Here is a 10248-nt window from a genome sequence, read left to right on the forward strand (position 1 = left end):
AAATATTGCAGGTGATTTTTTATATATTTTTGAACACTGAATTTAAAATGAAAACCATTTTTCTTCGGAACATTTTTTCACAAAGCACATTTTCAGCTGTCAATGATAGTTTTTTTGTGCTATAATTAAATAGCAGTATTTTATTTAAATGATGTCTTTGAATTTAATATTTTTTAATATTAAACTCTATGTTTAAAGCAAAACAGAGAGAAAATGAACTACAGTGAGCACCGCTGGTTCATACAGTACATAGCGACATGAAATTTCAGTGAGTTATCTTATGGGGTCAGAAGTTAGGGCAAAAAAAAATTCCACGTTTTCTCTGTTTGTGGGACAGCAGAGGCAACAATTAAACTTTGGGTTAAGAAGGAATGGCCAGCTAGGAAACAGCTACAGCTTGGTGCCAAAAACATCATCAGGCCCGGCTTGGTGGGTCCTGGTGCTCCTACCACCTCTTTATATCATGGCGTGGTGGGTCCTGGTGCTCCTACTACCTCTTTATATCACGGCTTGGTGGGTCTTGGTGCTCCTACCACCTCTTTATATCACGGCTTGGTGGGTCCTGGTGCTCCTACCACCTCTTTATATCACGGCTTGGTGGGTCCTGGTGCTCCTACCACCTCTTTATATCATGGCGTGGTGGGTCCTGGTGCTCCTACCACCTCTTTATATCACGGCGTGGTGGGTCCTGGTGCTCCTACCACCTCTTTATATCATGGCGTGGTGGGTCCTGGTGCTCCTACCACCTCTTTATATCACGGCGTGGTGGGTCCTGGTGCTCCTACCACCTCTTTATATCATGGCGTGGTGGGTCCTGGTGCTCCTACCACCTCTTTATATCACGGCTTGGTGGGTCCTGGTGCTCCTACCACCTCTTTATATCACGGCTTGGTGGGTACCACCTCTTTATATCATGGTTTGGTGGGTCCTGTTGCTCCTACCACCTCTTTATATCATGGCTTGGTGGGTCCTGGTGCTCCTACCACCTCTTTATATCACGGCGTGGTGGGTCCTGGTGCTCCTACCACCTCTTTATATCACGCTTGGTTTAATGAAGCAGGTTGTCAAAGACCTGTTGTATGTGACTGAAGGATTATAAGTTTGTCTCTGGCTAATATGATACAGGGCCTGATATAAGAAAACTGACTTCTGATGCAGAATCAGAGGGTGTGATGAATGACCTGGAACAAAAGTCTTGGGTATCAATCAATGAAGTCATTTTTTAGGTTACAATAAAGATTCAAATTATAAAGAAATTGTGAAGAATGGATTGGTTTAGCTTAAGGATTTGAGTTGTAATGCGAGTCTCCACGTTCACTATTTGGAATTTTTCCCTGAAATTCTTGGAGCTGTGAGTGAAGAGCAAGCTGAACGAATCCATCAGGCTGTCATAATCAGAATTCACTTTATTGGCCAGGTACACCATTATGCACTAGGAATTTGTCTATTGATGAAACATACAAGAACAACACAGAATACAAAAGATAGACATAGAAAGAAAAAAATATAAAGTGATAAAGTGTCATGCAGCATGCAAGGGCAATACAAAATATAAAGAGATAAAATAGGATTTAAAATGTCCAGGCAGTCTGGTGTAATTAGTAACTGCACGAGAAAAAAAAAACCTGTTTTGGTGACCCCTGGAAAGGGGTCTCTCTTTAAACTGCCTTTCCCAAGGTTTCTTCCATTTTTTCCCTACAAGGGTTTTTTGGGAGTTTTTCTTTGTCTTCTCAGAGAATCAAATCTGGTGGGCTGTCAAGAGGCAGGGCCTGTTAAAGCCCATGGCGGCACTTCTTGTGTGATCTTGGGCAATACAAAAATAAATTGTATTGTGAAGTTTTAGCTTTCATATCGTATGAAGGTGTTTGTCGGAGGGAAAGCTTTGGAACAGGTGATGCTTTGTGCGAGTCGGATCAACAATGAAGGACAATGAACAACAATCAGCAATCAAGGACATGAAACAAACATGGCAGCACCATTGGGATGGCAGACGTCTGCTGGACAATTGTACATCAGGCCAGCAGTACAAATGGCAGGCCACCAAACAAAGTTTTGGGCCTAAAAAAAAACAAAGAGGTGAGAAAAACTAGAGAAGGTATATTTACGTCAGTGAATAAGTATTGTTATCTTTATATAAGAAAAATTAAATTGAGTAAATATTTTCATGTTATTTCGATTTAGAACAATACTGCATACATGAATAAACTGTGCATACATATTGTGTGTAATTACAATTCTTTTCAGTTTTACACTTAAATGTAATGTAATGGAAATATTGTAATTATATTTGTTGTGTTAATGAATGCAAATAAAAATAAGCATTCGCAATTAAAATGATTTTTATGAATTTATTTTGCAGACCTGTATAATGTTATATAGGGTGGTCCAGATCTAATTATGCAATTTTCATTACGCTATAACTTATTAAGTTTATTACATAGAAAATCGCGGACTGACGACATGAAGAATCGTCCCCGCATAAGTCAAAGTCATCCCGACGATCTGGATCTTTATAATTAGCAGCCGCATTCTGCACTCGTTGCAGTCGATTTATGTCTTTTTTGGGTAGTCATGAGAGGAGTGCGTTACAGTAATCTAGTCGACTGAAAACAAACGCGTGAACTAATCTCTCAGCATCTTTCAATGATATAAGAGGTCTAACTTTTGCTATGTTTCTTAAGTGAAAAAATGCTGTCCTAGTGGTCTGATGAATATGCGATTTAAAATTCAGGTCACAGTCAACAGTTACCCCTAAATTCTTTACCTCCGTCTTGACTTTTAATCCTAATGCATCAAGTTTATTACTGATAACCTCATTGTCTCCATTATTGCCAAACACTAAGATCACAAGCTCATAAACATAACATTCTCAAAACAATCCTGATCCAGTTCAGTGTCTGGAATACACCAAGAAGCCATGGAAGAGGGCATCAGTCCATCACCGAGTCCATTCCTGCACACATCACGCTTGCACTTATAAAGGGTCAATTTAGATTTGACAATGAACCTCAATTGCACATCTTTGAGGATGTGGGAGGAAAACTACAAAATAAGAGACTTTAAACCACACAGAGGCAGGAAGAACATTCAAACTCCACATCAATGGTGACTGGGCTCAGGATCAAAACCCAGGAATTGCAGTAACCAAAGAGTCTTTGTCTTTGTGTTTCATGACATTACAGAGACTTGTATCGGTTTTTGTTTTTTTTCTTAAACTGTCATTGTAGATTTAGATTTAATATGAGGGGCGTTCAATTATAAACAGGAAGTTTCATTCTCTGTTCTTATAATAAAGAGTGCAGGGTAGATGTGACTCATTGGACAAACTCATGTTTGGGGACGAGTGTCTCCCTCTCTCTTAGTCTACAGTGTATGATTGGCGCAAGTCCTTCAGAGAGGGACTATCATGTCTTCGGCCTTTCTTCATTATGTAAAGCACTTTGAGCTACATTTGTTTGTATGAAAATGTGCTATATAAATAAATGTTGTTGTTCGGTCCACCTAAGGAATTTTTAGGAGGGATGAAATTCAAGTCGATTGAGGAGGTTATTGACGATGTGCAAGAATGGGTCAACATGCAGTCAAAAGACTTGTACTCTTGTGGGGTTAAGAAGCTTCCCGAGTGCTGGAGCGAGTGGATCGCAGTGGCAGGGGACTGCATAGAAAAACAGTGTGTTAGTCCATCCATCCATCCATCCATTATCCAACCCGCTGAATCCGAACACAGGGTCACGGGGGTCTGCTGGAGCCAATCCCAGCCAACACAGGGCACAAGGCAGGAACAAATCCTGGGCAGGGTGCCAACCCACCGCAGGACACACTCAAACACACCCACACACACCAAGCACACACGAGGGCCAATTTAGTCATTTTGTTGTATTCAATAAATAAAGTGCAGCTCATAAATTCCTGTTTATATCTGAACGCCCCTCGTACTACCATCACTTTCAGTAACACACAGTGTCATTCGTGTCTTTGATCATTTTGGTTTGCCTGTTAAAAGTCAACAGTCCTTTTCAGTTTTAAGGTGGCAGTTCTAACTGTGAAGATTGCTTCTTATTTCTGTGAGATGGTGCACGGGGATTTCCCAGAAGTAATCGAGTACAACTTTTGGCTAAGCAACTATGCAATTAACACCTATAGGCGCCCATTAGGTTTTGGGAGTTGTCTCCATTAAAAAGATAAGATAAAAATATCAGCTGCAAATATTGAATATCAGGCAGTGGCTGAATAAATTGCACACCTGATAGGCGGCTTGATGCTGTCTTGAAACAGCTCCTAATCCTAACTGAATTAAGCAATAGACTCAACGTCTTCCTAATCCCTCAGGAGGTGGCAAGATTTCGGGTCTTCAGCATTACACTTCTGCAAAAATGGAGTAGAGAATTACAGGTGTAAAGACACCCGGAGTGCTCTCTAAAGTGCTTGTAGCTTGTGCCAATCCAGCTCGATTGCATTACCAGATCACTTGAGATAGTAAGAGCCCATTTAGATCGAATAGATATCAGGGTTGTCTATATCTGCGATAGCCTGATTGCCTCCCCCATCACTTACATATTTAGTTTTTTGCTTTTCCTGTTGAGAGAAAAATGAATTAATGAAACTGTATATTACATGAAACTGAGCTCTCTATTTATTAATGTATCAATATAATCTTTCATGTTATATGTATTATTTTTCACAGTGAGCACCATCACAATGACCTGTACAAGAACACAACTTATGTTTTTATGTGGTTACTGGATTATACTATTCTTGAGAGCAATAGATAGATAGATAGATAGATAGATAGATAGATAGATATGAAAGGCACAATATCAGATAGATAGATAGATAGATAGATAGATAGATAGATAGATAGATAGATAGACAGATGTGTAGGGCACGACAGACAGACAGACACAGACAGACAGATGTGTAGGGCACTACAGACAGACAGACAGACAGATGTGTAGGGCACTACAGACAGACAGACAGATAGATAGATGTGTAGGGCACTACAGACAGACAGACAGACAGATAGATATGTAGGGCACTACAGACAGACAGACAGACAGATAGATGTGTAGGGCACGACAGACAGACAGACAGATAGACAGATAGATATGTAGGGCACTACAGACAGACAGACAGATAGATATGTAGGGCATAGACAGACAGACAGATAGATGTGTAGGGCACGACAGACAGACAGACAGATAGACAGATAGATATGTAGGGCACTACAGACAGACAGACAGACAGACAGATAGATGTGTAGGGCACGACAGACAGACAGACAGATAGATGTGTAGGGCACTACAGACAGACAGACAGGCCACAACCGTCTAGAAGAACATCTGCAGCATCTTATTGCAGATGTTGAAGGACGCCAACCTTCTAAGGAAGTATAGTCGGCTCTGACCTTTCTTACACAGAGCATCAGTATTGGCCAATAGTTTCATTTGTAAGTGATTAAACACAAAATTGAGGTAACAGTCGTCTTTCTGTGGTATTTCATAATCACCCCTAAAGCCCCACTTCAGATATGATATTCCTGTATTTCCATTTTCACATTTGCACTTTAATGGTAGGTTACTTAATTAGATAAGATATTAGGACAGCATTTTCAATAAATATATGTAAAGAAATAGCAAATGAGCAGAATCATGAACTGAGCCATTGCCACACTTAAGATGGATAGCATCCTGAACAAGGAGAAAGCTCTAACCTTGAATACTTTTAACACATTTGACAGGCAGGAAGCTAGCAGTAGCAACAAAATGCATTAAGTTAGAACGGATTTTGCCAAATCCTAGTAGAAAGCAATAGTCATTAAAAAATGTGTTTGTACTTGATTATTTCTGTAAGTATATTGTATTCAGCGTACCACTGTAACTTGTTCTTACTCCTACTCTATTTGATGCTGGCATGGACTGGGTGTTGGGCAGGGTCGTGGGGTTTAGCAGCTGTGGGGCATCTGTTGGTCAAGGAAGATTCACAGATCTTGACTTGGCTGACGATGCTGTGATATTCGGGGAGTCGATGGAGGCTCTGATCGGGGCGCTCGAGAGACTGAGTGAGGAGTCTGAGTGTCTGGGCTGGCGAGTGTCTTGATAAAAATCAAGATCCAGGCCGGTAATGACCTCTTGGGCACGGCCATCAGCAGTATGTCTGTCTGCAGAGGGACTGTCGACCTTGTTGAGAGGTTTACTTACCTTGGCAGTGACATTCATGTCTCTGGTGACTCTTCCTATGAAGTCAGTAGATGGACTGGGAGAGCATTGGGGGGTCATGAGGTTGCTGGAAAGGGGCGTGCGACACTCCCGATATCTATGAAAAAGGATGAAGGTCCAAGTCTTTAGAGACCTGGTGCTTCCTGTCTTGCTATATGGTTGTGAGACATGGACGCTATCCAGTGACCTGAGATGAAGACTGGACTCCTTCAGTACTGTGTCTCTCCACAATATCCTTGGGTCCCGCTGGTTTGACTTTGTGTTGCTCATGAAGTCCCGAATGAGGCACATTACCTGCACTGTGAAGGAGAGTCAGTTACGGCACTACGGCCATGTGGCGCGTTTCCCAGCGGGTGATCTGGCTCGTAAGATCCTCATTGTTGGGGGCCCGTGTGGCTGGACCAGGCCAAGGGGTCGCCCACGTAACACCTGGCTGCAGCAGATAGAGGGTCATTTCCGGAAGGTGGGACAGGACCGCGTGTCTGCCTGGGGGGGTTGCCAACCAGCTGTTTCGTCGTGTGATGGGTGCGACAACGTGCTGTACCAGTGGACGCTCCCCAACTTGACTCGACTTGTGCCACTGTAACCTTTTTTCTCTCAAATCAAATATCAAACTAGTAGTTGTTGGCTGTGATAACGGAAACACCTACACTGGCTTGCCTTCAGCATAAGGTTTTCCTTTTAAAAACCCACAGGTGTCTCTATATGTAGCTGCGTCCCTTAAACTTGCTTTAAGCGAGTGAAAACGTGTGCATGCGTTTACGGGACCTTTCAGCAAACTGGCATTCTGCGTAGGCTGGCTCCTGCTTTCCACCTGCTTCACCTCGGATAGATTCTGAAAATGAATAGATATCAAAAATGGACACTGTGCTTTTAAAGGCAAACATGTAAATGAAACTAGTATTTTTGCATCAAACTGATAACGACATAATACAATTGGATTTGATACACACAAGTGTTTATTTAATATAGATTAGTGAGAAGGTGCTTTGAAAAGTTGATTGCAGCGCATGAATTAAAGCTTACTACTTGATTTATACAATACATTTGCATGTTCTCTAAAATATTAATTAAAATCCCTTGTTTCTTTTCACAGGGATGCAGGGAAGTAAAAGTAACAAAATAATCACAAGATAATAAACAGAACATTTTCAAAATAGTCCTAATCCAGTTCCGCATCTGGAATACGCCTGTCCCTACCGCTTTGGACAAGAAGCCATGGAACGGGGCATCAGTCCATCTCCGAGTCCATTCATGCACACGCCACGCTCGCACTTATAAAGGGTCAATTTAGATTTGACAATGAACCTAACTTGCACATCTTTGAGGATGTGGGAAGAAAACTAGAAAACCGAGACTTTAAACCCACACAGAGGCGGCAGGAGGAACATTCAAACTCCACACACAAAAAAGGACAAAACAGAGAAGAAAGCAGACCCTCGCTGTTTCAATGCAGTGCGTCCTAATTTCTGCTCACAGTGCACAGAGTCTGAGCAGACTGCAACTTAAAAGTATTATTTCCTGAATCAAAGTGGGCAACGACACAGAATCTGGTGAAGATATGCCACAGGAGGAAGTGGGCCAGTGCCGTGGGTCACCCTGGCTGAGCCTGAGCAATATCTTGGGCCAAAACTGTCACTACATTAAATCGGAGGACAGAGCAGCAAAAGTCAAAAATGGAGCAGTCTTGGAGTTTGCCACAAAAGAGACAATTATGAAAAAAATACCTGGCATCTTAGCCTTGCTGAATGAATTTTATCTTAAGACAAAGCATTCCAAAGGAGATAAATATGCATGACAGCCTTGTTGGGGTCGGTCCAAATCCTGCTGCATATCCATCCAGCCATTATCCAACCCGCTATATCCTCACTACAGGGTCATGGGGGTCTGCTGGAGCCAATCCCAACCAACACAGGGCACAGGGCAGGAAACAAACCCCAGGCAGGGCACCAGCCCACCGCAGTCCTGCTGCATATTTATTGTGTAATCCTGAAATGCTACGCATGTTGTCGACAGTTGGTATACAACACTATAAAAGAGTCTCAGATACGTAATCAGTTCAAGTCATTTCATGTAATTCTGAAATATTGCTTGGTGAAAAAGGTGCTAAAAATCAAGAAAAAAGGGAAGTAAGAAGAGATACACGCAAAGAAATGTCAATCAAGTCGAAACACACAAGTAGTTTATTGGCACACCAGGCGACTGATAAAATCATAATTCAGAGTGTAACAGGAGCCATGTTAGCAGCTGAGCAGCTACAAAATAAATAGAAATGTATTGAAGAGTTTTTAGAAAGTTGCCTAACTTATTTTTTAGTTGCTTCTGTAAATTGGCTGGAGGCAAAAATGCTTTGTCAATGTAAAGCCCTTAACTTATCTCCGATTTTATTTCCATTAGATCAGTGCCACTCAACTGGCGTTATTATTGTAGTATGTCTACAAGTAGATGCACACAGGAGTAAGAGTTCCCAAGTCATTCTGAATTGTTTTTGCTTCCTTTTCAGTAGTTCGCTATTCTTGTAATGCCGGCATCCTCTGCAGATGCACTTGTCTGTATGTGATACAAAAGTAAATTAGTAAAAGTAACATTCCTAACGCAAATCCCTGAGCTTCTGTACACATTGCTTTGCCCCATGTGGAGCATACTAATGTTATCTGAATTATTTGTCGCCTGCCCATTAACCAGTTCTCAATCCAATTCTGTAAATTACAGAGGATGGTGACGTCGTCTAGCTTGCTTCAGGATTAGTCTGGCTGAAGGTGTCTTAAAAAAAAAAAAATCTTTAATTCATTTTTCCTTTTTTAAACATTAAATTATTTCTGAGAAAGTAGTTTTATGTTGATTTCTGACTGTACTTTGCTTTTTACACAGGTTATAGATAAGACGTATTGCATTTATTGGACTGAATTCACAGAAGAACCTACCAGTCATTAGACAATTATATAAAGTGATTAAAGAAATATATGCATCAAGAGTTTATTAAATATGCCTTTCCTTTTTAAATCCATCCATATGGATATATATATATGGATATATATATATATATATATGGATATATATATATATATATGGATATATATATATATATGGATATATATATATATATATATATATATATATATATATATATATATATATATATATGGATATATATATATATATATATATATGGATATATATATATATATATATATGGATATATATATATATATATATATGGATATATATATATATATATGGATATATATATATATATATATATATGGATGGCACGGTGGCGCAGTGGTAGCACTGCTGCCTCGCAGTTAGGAGACCCGGGTTCGCTTCCCGGGTCCTCCCTGCGTGGGTTTCCTCCGGCCGCTCCGGTTTCCTCCCACAATCCACAGACATGCAGGTTAGGTGGATTGGCGATTCTAAATTGGCCCTAGTGTGTGCTTGGTGTGTGGGTGTGTTTGTGTGTGTCCTGCGGTGGGTTGGCACCCTGCCCAGGATTGGTTCCTGCCTTGTGCCCTGTGTTGGCTGGGATTGGCTCCAGCAGACCCCCGTGACCGTGTATTCGGATTCAGCGGGTTAGAAAATGGATGTATATATATATATATATATATATATATATATATCGATAGAGATATATATATAGATAGATAGATATATGGATAGATATATGGATATATATATATATATATATATATATATATCCATACATATATATATATATTTAAATTGATTAAAGAAATATATGCATCAAGAGTTCATTAAATATGCCTTTCCATTTTATATCCATCTACATATTAATTTCTATTAACCATTTTTTTCTAAGATCTCAATGTCTGATGCACATCTTTGTTTTTATTAAAGACTGTAAGATTTGCAGATCATATTTCTATAGTCACTTCCTTTCACTCTTTTTCTGAAATCTCAATGCCCGATGCACATCTTTGTCTTTAACGACTTTAAAATAAATCTCTGAGTTTGCCTTCACTATACTATTCACAAAGGTATCACATTTAGTTAAAAACTGATTGAATGTTTAATT

This window comes from Polypterus senegalus, chromosome 16 (assembly GCF_016835505.1).
Source record: "Polypterus senegalus isolate Bchr_013 chromosome 16, ASM1683550v1, whole genome shotgun sequence".
Lineage (NCBI taxonomy): Eukaryota > Metazoa > Chordata > Cladistia > Polypteriformes > Polypteridae > Polypterus > Polypterus senegalus.